Consider the following 15,062-nt stretch of genomic DNA (forward strand, 5'->3'; position numbering starts at 1 on the left):
GGGGGGGGGGGGGGGGGGGGGGGGCGGCGGCGGCAAAGCAGTGGTCCCTCCCTGAGGGCCACTAGCAGGGGTTGCACCCTGCCCCCATTTGGAGAAACAAATGCTGGAGGAGGAGGCAGCTAGTGAGTTCCCCACCTTCCTGAGGATGTGGGGTTGAGCTCCAGCCCTGGAGTGGTGGGCAGCAGGCTCTGGCCACGGGGCTCCAACCCTCAGCTGCAGGGCTCACCCCCCATTGCCCCTGGCCCCCGCTGCCTCTGCTGGCCTGTCATGCATTGTTAAATTTTTTAGTTCTGCTTAGTCATTTTTCTTTTCCCTCACCCCTTTCTACCTGCTTCACCACTATTACATCGTGCTTACATTGTATTAAGAATAGGTGAGAATTCAGTCCTGTTTCAACCTTCTGACCTTGCAGTGGGGAACAGGGCTTTAGTTCAAGTTGGATTTGAGTTTTGGGCCATTTTTCAGAGAGAGAGAGAGAGAGAGTGTGTGTGTCTGTCTCCTGTCAAACTGGATATTTAATACAGCTTCCAATAATAATTAAAGTGTTGTTTCAACGCAGCTGGTTCTGAAAGGGTTGCAGGCTTTAGGAAGCTTATCTGAGTTCCTGTACCTGGGCAGTCTCCATAAGGAGATCTAGGGAATTTTGTAGTTTCCTTTTTATGACTGCTGGTTGTCCAGTGTTTTGAAGCACAAGCAGGCAAGGTTGCTGTCTGAAATTAGAGATGTTGTTTGTGTTTGGAGGGAGGGAGGGTTTGTGGGTTTTTTGGGGGGAGGGGAGGAGTGGGAATGGGAGATTAAATTGTTGGGTCCAGGCCATTGTAGCTCAGGTCATAAATTTTCCGTAGCAGATCAGACATGCTGACAGATATATATGCAAGCTTACTAAGGGGGAGGGCTAACTATAGATTTTTTTTTTTTTTTTTTTCCCTTCTGACATGGAAGGAAGAAAAGGATCACAAGGGGACAATGAAGAGCACTGAACAAAGTGTCTCCCCCCCCCTCGTTTTGCAGACTAAGGAGGGCTGGAGTGTCTCTGGAAGAACCTGGGCAGAGTGGGTGGGGGGGAGATTATAAAGCAACTGGAACCATATAGCCAATCCTAATGCAAGAATGCCTGAACATTCCTAACCCTTTAAATTTTGAAGAGAGGACTCCTCTTGTAATAAAAGCTCAAATAATAGCTTTTGCCTACCAGTTACTACTAGCTGTGGATTGTGTCCCTTTGCTAGATGAGAAAAGAGTGGTGGGGAGTAACAAGATTAAATCAAATGAATTTTCTTGACCTTATTTCAGTTCCTGTTAATATTTTATGCCTCATAAGAAGTGTCGTTACCTGCAAGCTTTGACCTTTGTAGTTTGAGAGTGCAGCCTTATGAGCAGTTCTGACATGATGTGAAACGCCCACTCTGCTGTGTGTGTTCAGTCCTATAGCCTGACCCCCGCTCTAGTTGTGAGGATGCGCTCAACTCAGAGGGAGACGTTCAGACATGTACAATATTTAGATTAATAGTAATGTTGGAAATACTTTGTGGATCTAAATTCATTAACATTTAAGCAACCCTTTGAGTACTAGATGGAAGATAGTAGAGAACAGCTACCCCTGCAAAGTAAGTGTTACCTATCCCCTTATTACTGCTGGGGAAACGAAGATTCAGAGATGAAGTGACATGTTCAGGATGGTGCAATGAGCAGTGGCAGAGCAGAGAATTAGAATGCTCTTCTCATCTTGTGCCGCCTTAACTGCAGAGCTATCCTGGAATTGGTTTGAATTCCTTTTCTTTATCCTTCAAAGGACTGTAGAATTGTAGCTGTTTATGAAGCTTTTGGGATGGCCATCTTTAATGCCAAACTCATTAATTGGAGCTTTGCCCTTTTGAAATAGCAAAAGTGAAAGATTGCACTAAAAAAAAGGTAAACAGTGTAGTAAGTCTCTGGAGTATATGAGGATCCCCCACCAAAGAGGAGGAGGAGATGATCTATACCAGTGCTGTATAGCACCTAGTCTCCTTGATGGTTTTATGTCACACGTTCACCCCTGTAGCCTTAAACTGCATCGTTTCCTGTGTTGGCCAGGCTGCCAAAGGCTTATTTCTCCCAAAGTATAGTAGTTATGGGGGCTCCAAATTTCACCCCATCTCAATGATTTTTACTATTTTAGAAGTAAAAGATGTTATAGAAGTGCAGCATATTATTACTGTTTTAATCTTTTAGGTTTACCTTTTTGGCTCTCCCATAGAAAAGCTTCTGGCCATCAACATGTTGAGGCTTGAAATTAGATTTTCTTCTCCATCAGAGGAGTGAAGTTCTGGAGCAGTCTTCCAACAGGAGCAGTGGGGACAAAAATCCTGACTGACTTCAAGACTGACCTTGTTAAATTTATGGAGAGGATGATATGATAAGACTGCCTACAGCAGCGTGTGGTCTATCTGCAACTGCTAGTAGCAAATGCCACCAGTGGCCAGAGTTGCGACATTAGATCGCAGGGGGGAGAGCATTCTGAGGCTAGGTCTATACTACCCGCCTGAATCGGTGGGTAGAAATCGACCTCTCGGGGATCGATTTATCACGTTCTGTCGGAACGCGACAATCGATCCCCGAATCGGCGCTCTTACTCCAGCAGCGGAGGTGGTAGTAAGCGCCGCCGACAAAGCGGCAGAAGTCGATTTTGCCGCCGTCCTCACAACGGGGTAAGTCGGCTGCGATACGTCGAATTCAGCTACGCTATTCACGTAGCTGAATTTGCGTATCTTAAATCGACTCCCCCCTGTAGTGTAGATGTACCCTGAGTTACTACAGAGAATTGAGGGGTTGCTAAGACAGTCCTTCAGTTTATGGCAAGTTCTAAGTGCAGAAACACCCAGCTGGATGTGGGATTTGGATACAGATGCCTTGTTTTATGCTGACTTCACTTCACTTTAGTGTTCTTATACCTTAAATTTAATGTTTTCCTGTTAATTTTTAGATCCTATGTAGAGAGGGATTAATAGGTCTCTAGTGTTAGGCATACTTTTGGGTAGGAGAGCCTGAGACTTTGTGCTCCAGACTGGGTGAGGCAGACACCATATAGAGAATCTGCTTTGGACAACGAGCTGTGGAGAGGCTCTAGCATCAAATGTCTCGAAATGTGTGATGGGATACAGCAGAGGCTGGTGCTCTATCAATGGAGAAATAAAAGATTGAAAACTAAACTGTAGACAGTCCATTGAGGAGTGTGTTGGAGGTAGTGGTTTGTGTGTGTATGTGTATGTATTTATTTTTTTAAACTGGTTCCTGAAGTGGACAAAGCCACAAGTGATGATTCTGGTGTGGGTATGTATGCTCCAGGTTCACAGTAAATTGAATTTCTTTGTTTAGTTTAAGTACTTTTTTGGAGGGTGCTACACGTGCTTTGTTCCCAACATCTCTTCAAATAGCCCCACTTTTGCTCGGTTGCCGGCAGGCCTGTTTACTCTCAAGCCAATTACAGTGATTCAAAGAATGATCACAGTTAGTGAATTTCAACCAGATTGGGGGAGATGTAATCCTTGTCTTGTACGTCCATATAGAATTTGGTGCACAGGTGGCCCTGATTCGCAATTCTGTATATGGGCAAATGGAAAGATAGCGTGAAATTAATTACCCATACCTTATTGTGATTGCTAATTGAACTCCATGTTGCTGCATTTTGAGATTTTTTTTGTTGTGTTTTGTAATCTACAGACTGGATCTGAATTAATTTTTTGCTAATGGTGGCTTTAGATTTACTTCTAGACCAGCACTCGGGCTACATTTTTACACTGTAAAACAGGACTAAATGGAACCTGACCCTTAAACTCAAACCAGTGTCTTGAAATTCTCATAGAAGGTGCGGAAAATTAGAGGGGAAAGAGGTCGCTTCTGTGGGTCAGTGGAATAATGCAAAAATTGTTGATGCTGCAAACCTGGTATCAGAGGCTGCAAGTGAAATTAGTTTGGTCTGATTAATTCTCCTGTAGACCATTTTGTTCCCTTTCTGAAAAAGTCTACCCAATCTAACATTGTTGGGGGCCTCTGCTGGAGTGGACCTTGTGGGTGGGTGGGGTGTCTTGGTAAGAATTGAGGTGCATTAGCAGAGCTGAGTAAAAGATTAACTATCTAACTTAGTGTGCAATCTAGCCAAGTGTGAAGTGTCCCCTAAGATTTTGGGGGCAGCCTATCCAGTAGTATAGTTTTAAAATAAATAAATTAAACAAAATTGCATTTCTTACTACATTATAAGAACCTGTTCTAAGCTGAAACTAAGAGACTTGTAAGAGCAGACTGTTCAAAAGAGCTGGTTGAAATGTGTTTTGGAAATTTGAAATTTCCAAATTATTTAGACATTAAGCAGAGCTGGTTTAAAAAAGAAAACCTGCTAAAATGTTCAGAGTATCGAAGATGTAAAGGAATATAAATACTAATTGTTCAAAGTATCGCTGTTCAGAACTCTGTTTCCAAGAATTCAAGTTTTAACCTCACAATAGATATTGCGAAGGTTGAGGCTTCCTATGCATTTTGCTGTTGAAATCTAATTCTTTATTTAAAGTTTCTGATTTTTCTTTATGGCTGTAGCTTTGGCTGAAGAAACCTTTCAGTGTCCTGAATCTGCAGCCAAACTGAAATGGAAACCTCAGATGTGTCAGCTACCCACTCTCCTGTGTTTCTTGATGGGTGTTATCTTTGAAGCCTACTTTACAACTATCTAAATGCCAACATGGTTATCCACATCACTTCAGGACTGCCCTACCACATACATCTGAATGGCACAGTGTGGCTGCATGTATTTGGCATGCCCTGACTCTTCTATTTATTGGTATGGATGCTGCGTCTGAAATTGCTGCCAGAAAACATGTAGCAGCATAGGCAGTTAGCCAACAAACTGCCACTGCTGGGACATATGACTTTGAGGACACTGTATGGGTAGGGACATAGGATAGGTGACATGTTCCCAATATTTAGGCTCTGGTGGTAGTTTGCAAAGCGTTGTCCTACTCAGCAGATAGCAGCAATTTGCAACGTAGGCACTTTGCATTTAGCTAGTGTTATATCACAGTGGAATGGCTTTTCGCCCTGAAAATGTGAGGGAGCTCTGAAGATTTTTTTCAAACTGCACTATCCCCCTCTTCCAAGGCATGAACATTGTCTATGGGTTTGAATTACCTACCCCATATTCTAAACTTAAAGATAGTCTCTTCAGCCAAGTAAGTAAACATTAAAGCCTCTGTCAGCTCACAGTGAATAGCTATGGTCTCCTTTGAACCCGAATACTTTGGGGTTCCTTCTTTCTTCTTTTACAGTGAATTTTGTGCTATTGAAAGATGTCCGCTTGACAGCCGTGGAGACACAAGTTCTCTGTCCAAAGGGTAGATATAGTACAGGCAATAGCAGTGCAAGATTTCTCTCCTCAGCCATGCCCAGACACACATTCTCCTCTCACTACCAGTGTGTCTTGTTCTTGTACCAAAATGCAACTTTGCTTGTGGTGGTGTGGGAAACAATTCAGTCTGATGATTCAGTTATTGACCTCTGCTGAGCCTTACCTTCAAGAAGGCTGGTTTGTAATGATGACTTCTGTTCCACTTTATTACTATTAATGTTCACCCTGGCAGACACCCCATACCTCATTTCTCACCTGAAATGTTTGCCTTCTCTTTAGGGTATGTGTACACTGGAGCAGGGAGTTTGCCTCCCAACCCAGGTAGAAAAGTAGCAGTGTGGACACTGGCTCAGGCTAGCCACTCAGGCTTAGACCCAGGGGGTCAGGTGGGCTTGTTGACTAGCCAATGCAGCAGTGTCCACACTTCCATTCTTATTTAGCAGGCCAACACAAGCTCAACCGGCAAGTTTGTCTACCTTGCATTGACTGGGAAGCAAGGTCCCAGCTGCAGTGTAGATGTACGGTAAGGTCGGATCATGTACATCTTACACTCCTTGGTGAGCACGTACTCGAATGAGCAGTCCCATTAAGGAAAGCACTCAGGTTCAAACTGCACCCCTTGCTCCCACTAACATTCCAGTCTGGTTACTGTGAGGGGGCACTTCTCATAGATTCATACATTCTAGGGCCGGAAGGGACCTTGGTGATCATCTTGTCTGACTTCCTGTATAACATAGGCTATAGAACTTCCCTAAAGTAATTCCTAAAGCGTATCTTTTAGAACAACATCCAGTTTTGATTTAAAAATAGTGATGGAGACTCCACCATGACCCTTGGTAAATTGTTACAGTAGTTAATTACCTCCACTGTTAGATATTTACACCTTATTTCTCGTCTGTATTTGTCGAGTTTCAACTTCCAGTCATTGGAGCATGTTATGCATTTCTCTGCTAGATTAAAGAACCCATTATTAAATATTTGTTCCCCATGTAGATACTTACAGAGTGTAGTCAAGTCACTCCATAACCTTCTTTTTAAAAAGCTTACATAGCTCTTTGATTAGAAAACATGCCTTATAGTGGTAAACTACTTTACTCAGTCTCATGGAGCTTCTGTGAACCCTCTTGAGTGTATCAACATCCTTCTTGAATTGTGGGCACCAGAGCTAGACATAGTATTTCAGCAGCAGCGGCCGCTGCATCAATACCAAATATACAGGTTAAAATAGCCTCTCTACTTCTACTTGAGTTTCCACTGTTTATGCATCCCAGGATCACATTAGCCCTCTAGGCCACAGCGTCACCCTGTGGGCTCTTGGAACTCATTATCCATGAGCTTTCACATAGGGTTCCCCATCATGTAAGTGTGGCCTATGTTCTTTGTTCTTAGATGTATACATTTACATTTAGCCATATTAAAAAGCATATTGTTTACTTGCACCCACCAGGATGGCTGAGCAAGAGCACCTTGTACAGCTTTTAATCTAGGGCAAGAACTTTCAAAAGTGGATACCTAAAGTTAGATGCCCTAAATTTAATATACAAGCATCTAAAGAAGTGTCTTGGTTTTAAGAAACTTTGAGGACCCAGAAGCTCCCATTGACTTCAATGACCTTTCTTAATCATAGAAATTTAGAAATGGGAAAAGACCTGTTAGGACCTAGTGTTCATTCTCCCCGTCCTACTCTTCGATAAAATGCATTATAGGGAGTTAGTAGAGATGAGGTCAGTATACACAGATAAATAATATACAGGGTTGGCAAATAGATAGCTCAGTGGTTCAACCATTGGCCTGTTAAACCCAGGGTTGTGGGTTCAATCCTTGAGGGGGCCACTTAGGGATCTGGGGCAAAAATCAGCAATTGGTCCTGCTAGTGAAGGCAGGGGGCTGGACTTGATGACCTTTCAAGGTCCCTTCCAGTTCTAGGAAATAGGATATCTCTATTTAAAAAAAAAAAAAAAAAACACTTCAATCTGCCCCATGTTTCCCAAATCAAAGGGGAGATGCATATGAAAAATAAGGTTCAGTATTTAAAAAAATAGACACACATCATTGGTACCTGTGGTGGTTTTTTTCTGAAGATTCTGCAACCTGGTCGTGGGGGTTACTCCTTTCTTGGACAGTGGTGGTATCACAGTGTCTGTCTTTCGATCTTGTATGTTTGAGTCCCACATTCTAACTAACAGTCTTGCACTTCAAAAGTTGTGCCTCTATTTGTTGGAAAACTTTCTACTAGGTTTACTGCTCTTAGCTCTCCCCCACCCTCCTTTCCACTGACACATTCATGTCTATAGATTTTTGGTCCTCTGCTCCTCCTATACTGGGCGTTTCCATAGAGTTTGTGTATTATGCCAGTCCACCGTGCCTCTTCCAGGACAGAAAACTCGGACCAAAATTCATCTCTGCTTTTGTCACCCAGGTTACTAGCCCAGCAAATATTCCAGTTACCCTAATGTAGCTTCTCTGATCCACGTCTCCTAATTGATCTAGTGCCAGGAAGCCTTTCTGCTTACCTCACTATAGAGTGTAATTGCTAATTTCTTAATTTATGTCTTCTGATCTTCTGTTTTTAACATTATTTGTCCCCAATTAAGTGACAAAAACAGGCCCCCATCACCAGCACCTCCTAAATGTTCTGTTTCTGCCATGTGGTTTTTTTTTTTCCTTCCCTTCCAGCCTCCGGCAAAACTGAATACAGCACTATTCACACAAAAGCTTCTGTTTTTTCCATGTAATCCCATTCCCATCTCCTCCCTCCTCCTCCTGCCCTTACCACCATTCTCTCTGTACTTCTTTACACTGCTGCCTTGACTAGCAGATTTAGTAAGAATGCTGTTACACCTTTCTGTCACGACTCTTACACCCCATTTTCTGGAGAATCAGAAGCATTTACTATATTTGCAATATGTTAGCTTTAACAATGGTTTGGGCTGGGAAATGAAAGCTTCCTTGGAACAGTGCCAGAAAAGCATGCCTACCCCTTTCCCTAGACTAAATGACCTTCACTGTTATCATGGTGTATTTTATCCTTTGTCTAGGACTTTTTAGAGTAAGGAGGTGATCAGAGGCTGCTGGGTGACTTACAGTGGTGGAGTGGGATTTTGTGTGTGTGTGTGTGTGTACAGTATCTTAAACTCTCGTTCTTCCGATAGTTCTGGGTACAAAGGTGGGTGGAGTGAAAAGGACCCTCATGGGACTGAGATGCATGTCAAAAGTTAAACAATTATATAATGCACAGGTTAAGAAAAGAATCTGTACATCTGGGTATAGTGCTTAGAAAGCCCTTCTTTATCCTAAAGAATCTGGTGCTCCCATTGCTTTGAACAAAGTTTGGGGGTGCAGAGAGAAGGAATATAATCTTAAAGCTAGACTCTGACACCAAGCTGAGACTGAAAGCTCTTGCTAACTGTTAAAGGGACCCTTTGCAAAATAATAGCCTTCACTAACCCTAATCTTAAATAACATAACTAGCCCTTTCCTCCACCACCACTATCCTAGCCCTTTGCGAGGCAGATTTCTTGCTGCTGCTTCTACGTTACCTTATGGGGTAATTTTGTTTTTCTTGGGCTTTGTACTAGACAGATTAGTATTGGAATATTTCATTGAGCCTTACTGAAAATGACCGCCCTGTGCTTCAAGCTAAAACTCTGTTCTCATTTTTACTTCAGCACTGAAGCGACACAAGCAGATCGAAGGCAAGGAAATCAGGGCAGTTTCATGATTGAGTGGGCATAAGATGCAGGCTCGCACATGCGTGCGGCTTTCTACCTCCCTCTCCTTCTCCAGTGAAACATCCTTGAACATGTGTACTTGGTACTAAACAGTTCGAATGTTCATCTCTCCCCTCAGGAGCAGAAGATTTGGAGGCACTGGTGCCATTATTGAAGAATTCACATCAGCAACCCTGTGTTTACAGTTAACATGTCATAAAATTGATCTATAAATCCCCCACCCCAACCATGTACTTCCATAGGGTTGCCACTTGAAGTAATTAATACTTCGCTTCTCATTCATCGGAAATCCTTCCAGGTTTCTACCATCACTTCCACAGTGTTTTTCTAGTAGCTCATTTTCTCCTCCTGAGATTCTACATTGGAGTGATTTAACCAGAAAGCTGCATATAGAAAGGAGCAGCAAGTAGGGACAGTGGCATCTTGTAGACTTGCTCTGTAGTTCAAAGGCTGGCCATAAATTCCTCCTGACAGAATCTAAACACATTCACGACACTGACGATTCAGAGTTGCCTTTGTGGATTTCAATTTAAATGCCATATTCCTGAATATTCAAATATTTGGTTGAAACGCCTTCTCCTTCCCTCCGAAGTCCTTAGTTAATATATTTTTGGGTGGGAGAAAGAGGCTGAGAGGATCAGTTCAGTATTTCAGAATGAAACTTACACAGTCCTGCAGGAAACCTGCTGTAGTGCATCTGTTTTATTTTAAGACCCATAATACACTGTCAATACCCGCAGAGTTCAAAATGTTTGAGCGCTGACCGCTATCTTATGTGTGCTTCATGAAAAATGAGGAAGAAACTTGGATGTTCATCCTCTTTAGCATTTGTTCCTTAAAAGGATGGTGGAGTTTTACAACTGTTTCTTTCTTTTCTTCCTACTAGTTGCCTGGTACAGTGGAGTGACTGATCATATTTATTTATCACTTCAGTAACTTGGTTACTTGAAAATATTTTTCATTTAAAAAAGAAAGACCTTCCTCCTGTTACCACCACCGTAGCATTAAGCAGTTCCCCCCCACCCTCTTAAAAGGGGCCTTAGTGCTGGATCAAAAACCTCTGCTTTCTGGATCCTTCCTGCTCTAGCTGTTTTGGACAGGTCAGGGGCCTGGAGCTATATTGTTTCTGTTGTGACAAGTTCCAACAGCTGCTGTTTTTCTGGGGAAGTCTTTATTAATGATTGCAAATCCTAATGGCAGACTTGGGAGTATTTAATTCTGTCTTCCTTTCATGTGATTATCTGCACATTGGGACCTAGTACTTCCAGTGGAAAGGGGAAGGAGATGGAGAAAAATACAGTAAAAGCTTTGCGATTCAACATGTTTGGGGATATGGGGGGGTGTGTGCTGGTAAGTTTTAAAAAAATTCTGGTTAAGTAAGAGAGAGGGAGTTCAGGTGTTGGAGGGGGCTTAGGGCTGGGGCGAAGGGTGCCGGCTCTGGGCAGCGCTCACCTTGAGTGGCTCTTCGTAAGCAGTGACACGTCCCTACTGCTCCTGGTTGGAGGAGCACGCAGAGCCGCCTAGCATGCCTCTGCTTAGGAGCAGTAGGGACATGTCGCTGCTTGTGGGGAACTGCCCGAGGTGAGTGTTGCTTGGATCCGGCATCCTGCGCCCAAGCACCCTCCCAGAGTCCTTGTCCAGCACCCCCTCCCGCACTCCAAACCCCTCGTGTCTGTTCCTCCTCCTAGGTGCAGCAGGGACATGCCAATTCCAGGGAGCCAAGAGGAGCCAGGTAGGGAGCCTGCTGGCCCTGCACCAACCAGACTATAAACCAGACTTTCAATGAAGATCAGAAATGCCGGTTTATAGAGCCTTTTGGTTGGTGAAGTGCCGGATAACACAGCTTTTACTGTATAAGAAATTTTATTCTTTGAGTGAATGGCTCCAGAGGTTGATGAGTCTTTTACTCCTGGATCACTAGTTTCAATGCAGTTTGGATTGGTAGCAATCAGAAGTTACTTATTACAAAAAAGCTATTCTGGGACCTATATGAAATTAGTTGGTGGTCCATCTGAAGCCCTGTTGGGCAGCTGTCCACCTGACAGTGCTCACTGAAGACTGCTTGGCCCCCTTATTGGGGAAACGGGGCAAAAAGGACAAGGATTGAAAGGGCCAGGGAAACTGAACCTCCCTTCAGGATTGAAGCAGGTTAGTGGTGTTTGCAAGTTTTGTAACATCAGTATTCTGTAGTGTAGTCATGCCCAGGCATGAAGGTTATTGTTGACTTGCTAAGGACAAATTAAGGGCTGCATAGGGTAAGCTGATTCTGTACCTATTATAGGGGTAGGCAGAGGGCTTCAGCATCCTGGGAGCTCAGTTTAGTCTCTTCTGCCATCTGTAAACTAACTTTTGTTTTAAAAGAGAGTCCAGGGAAGTACCATTCTACAGCAGCACCACATTAATACTCCTGTGTGTTCTGAGCTGCCATCCTGGCACTGGCAATATTAACATGGCTTGTTTATCAAGGAATATTGATTTATTGTGGAGTATTAAAATGAGCACGCCTCAGCAGAAGGGCCTCACCAATTGTTATGCTCCAGGAATGCTGCTGCTCAAGAATGTGAATAAATTCACCCCTTTAACAATAGCCATGATTTGCATATTCTCCATTCACTGTTCTCCAGGAACTGTGCCAGCAAAGTTCTACAGTATCAAAGGGGGAGGACATGCACCAAACAGTTTTGTTTGCACACATACAAAAGACTCTGCTATTGAACAAGGATAACGGCTTTTCACAACTGTTTATTTTGTGCTGCAGTTGTATCTTTTCTCTGGTGTGCAGTTATTGGTAATTAAAGGATTTATTTGTCTCCTTCTTGCATCTCCTCTCCTATCCTATTTGCTGCTTCAACTGTATCACTGCAGGAAAGTCAGATTTGTAGCAGTCTCTATATAGTCTCAAATTCTTTCCAGGCTGTCAAGTGTGAGGTGGCGACTTTATATTGCTGGCGCCTGGAGGAGACAGAGGCAGCTAGGGAGCTGATTGCTGACATATATACCTCCTTGAAACTCTTGGGTTGGTTAGTCAATCAGTTCTTAGCCATGGATGTCAAAAACTACTTAATCTGTCAGTGATTAAGTGTGTCAAAGCAGCTTTTGTTTTTAGTGAGCTTCTGAGTGGGGAAACTGGTTTTGTACAAGCGTGTGTTGGAGGTTTGGCCTGTCTCCCTTGCCAAAAATCTGTGTGCATGCACATGTACATTTGGGGTGCAGTGCCAGTTGGTAGCAACCAGGCACAGAGATGTGCATACTGTCTTGCAGCTTTTAAAGCACTTTGGGGTTCTTCAGAATGAATTGCACTAGAGCCAAAACTATCATAGCTAGTGTTGCAATTGTTATGCAAGTAGTTAAGGTTGCAAAAACAATTTCCATTATAATGCCCATATTCATACACCCAAGCCCATTATTCGCTATTTTTGACAATACCAAAAAAAGAATTTGTGTGTTTCACTGTGAAGTTTGAAACTTGGACTGGGCACGTGGCCACCAAGGACCACCAGCTTTGCATGAGCTAGGGGTAAAAATAAAAGTGAGATCGAAAAATTCCTCGAGCACAGTTTTGATATAAGATTTTTAGCATTTCAGTGAAGTTTTGCTATCTATTTTTCCTACCTGGCTTCTGCAGGGACGTAGGTTGCTGATTTGTGGCTGCTGCAAGTACAGTTTGCCTGAGAGAAGTTGTAAAGCTCTCATTGAGAGACTACGCAAAATACTCCATTTAAAATTTTGCTTTAATGTCAGGACAAGGAAAAAATTAGGAACAAAAAAGTGTTCCATCATTTTAGTCTTCGAAAAATATTTTTGAAAATGTCACACTCCGCTTTCATTATTTTTTTCCCCCATTGCAAATATATGGGCGTAACAATGTTAATGGACATGCTGCTGCCTTGTTTAGACCAATCCTGGAGAAATCTGTCTCCAGCAAAACTATAATAGCAACACAGACCTGGATCTTGCAAGTTCCTGTGCACAGCAGGATTCTGCTATTCAGTGGAACACCATTTTCAGTGGGGTTCTGCAGAGGTCTGCCTATATGTGTTTGTAGGCTCATGGTTGAAGAGGTGAAGCCGATGACCTGTCCTTTAGTGAGATGAGAATTCCAGAGCTTAATTGAGGTGATTGAAATGTTGGCATTGAGTACAGGACACTCGAAATTTTTTAAGGTTTAGTGTTTCACGTTCATGTATTGTAAAGAACTACAGTTACATTCACAAGGTCAGGAAATGCATGTCTTAAGGCTTCCACAGCAGGATTAATTTAGGCCTTGGCTACACTTGCGGATTCACAGCGCATGAAGCGCGAGTGTAGTCGCGCCGTCAGCGCTGTGAGCGCTCTCTCGCAGCGCTGCAAGTACGCCACTTCTCCGAGGGGAATAGCTTGCAGCGCTGCGAGAGAGTGTGCAGCGTTGCAGGCGCTGATTACACTGGCACTTTACAGCGCTGCACTTGCTGCGCTCGGGAGGGTGTTTTTTCACACCCCTGAGCACAGCAAGTGCAGCGCTGTAAATTGCCAGTGTAGCCAAGGCCTTAATGGATTTCACACACAGTGTATTCCATTTCCATTCCTGGATTTGATCTGTAGTATCATGCAGTATATTACTGTTTATCTTGTAATGGTTTAGTCAGTAAAACACACATGCTGGGAGTTTGGTGCCTGAAATCACATTGGGTACAAACCCAAACTTGAGAGAAGGTCTAAAGCTGCCAAGAGAGGGTGCGGGAGAGAGAGAAGAGCAGTCAATATAAGCTCGGTATCTGTTGCCAGACAAATGCTCTGGACCTGGGGGCTGTTGCATTCCTTCTGACCAACTTATTGTCAAGTGAATGTGGCTGAGTCTTGACCCAACAGAAAGCGGTGAAGGAACCAGTGTAGTAAGGCTTTAAAGATTGTCAGATTGGAACCTGTTACAGTGTAACTGGCATGCTGCAGTACTCAGAGCTGGTACAAATCAGGCCCGGGTGAAGTTTACTTCTCACCTGACCTAATGCAAGGGCAGGATTTTTACTGACAAGGGCCTCCTGAACAGCTTGAAAACGTAAATAACCCGGACAGCCAGTAACGTGGCAGTAGAGCAAAATCAGAGCTGAGTGAGGCTAGGTTGTAAGCTTATGGGGTCAGGGGACTAGAGCTGTATTTGTGCGCATGTGTTCAGATATAGAGAAAAATCCAGTTGAGGCAGGATACAAATACTTACAAGCACCCAAAATGTGTGTAAGTGAAGGAAGAGAAAAGGTCAGTAGAAACGCAGCAAATAAGGAGAGAAGAAAGGACAAAGATAAGTCAGCAGTACAAATGACCAAAATCTCTCCAACCCATATTCACATTGTATAGTAATGTCCTGCTTAAAGGGTGGTATGTAAATGGGAAAAACTAGTTTTGTCCAGGGGCTTGGGCATATGACTGGAAGCCTGAAGTGTTGGTTCCTGTTGCTCCATATGTTTGTGTGGCTCGCTCGCGCGCGCTCTCTCTCTCGGTCACCATAGAATCTCCCATTAATGGAGGAAACTGAGCTGTGGCAGACACTGAAGCCCATAAGTGCTGTGTATACCCCTCTTATTTTACCGAAGATCTACACTGATGTATTGAATTGGTTCTGATTTGGCCCTTGTTGGGCTCTTGCTCTTTGTCTATCTGAAGAATGAGGAGTATGCTGTCACCATGTTTTCCTCCAGACCAATTCAGATGGGACATCATGTTCTGAGAAGGGAGAGGGCGGTGTCGAACAGCTGATGGAAGAAATTGCTGTGCCATGGCATCGCCCAAACAACTGTCTGAGGGCTGTTGCTGCAGATTTGCTTCTGAGCTCTGATTGGCAGGACAGGCACGCAGCAGCAGGGGAGACAGGGCCTGCCAAATTGTCTACGCTAGGAAGTTAATTTGGATTATAGTAGGGTGTTAATTTTTAAAGCAGAATAGCCATTCCTGATGCTTCTATCCTAGAATAGGAGTGCCTTAAT

At 43.5% G+C, this 15,062-nt stretch overlaps 1 protein-coding gene across 5 annotated transcripts in view; it reads left to right on the top strand.

Annotated features, from left to right (window-relative positions):
- The window catches only part of KANSL1 (KAT8 regulatory NSL complex subunit 1), a 174,882-nt gene that overhangs the window by 92,155 nt on the left and 67,665 nt on the right, over positions 1-15,062 (top strand). The gene's annotated exons all lie outside the window — the stretch shown is intronic.

The sequence above is a fragment of the Trachemys scripta genome, chromosome 23 (assembly GCF_013100865.1).
Source record: "Trachemys scripta elegans isolate TJP31775 chromosome 23, CAS_Tse_1.0, whole genome shotgun sequence".
NCBI lineage: Eukaryota > Metazoa > Chordata > Testudines > Emydidae > Trachemys > Trachemys scripta.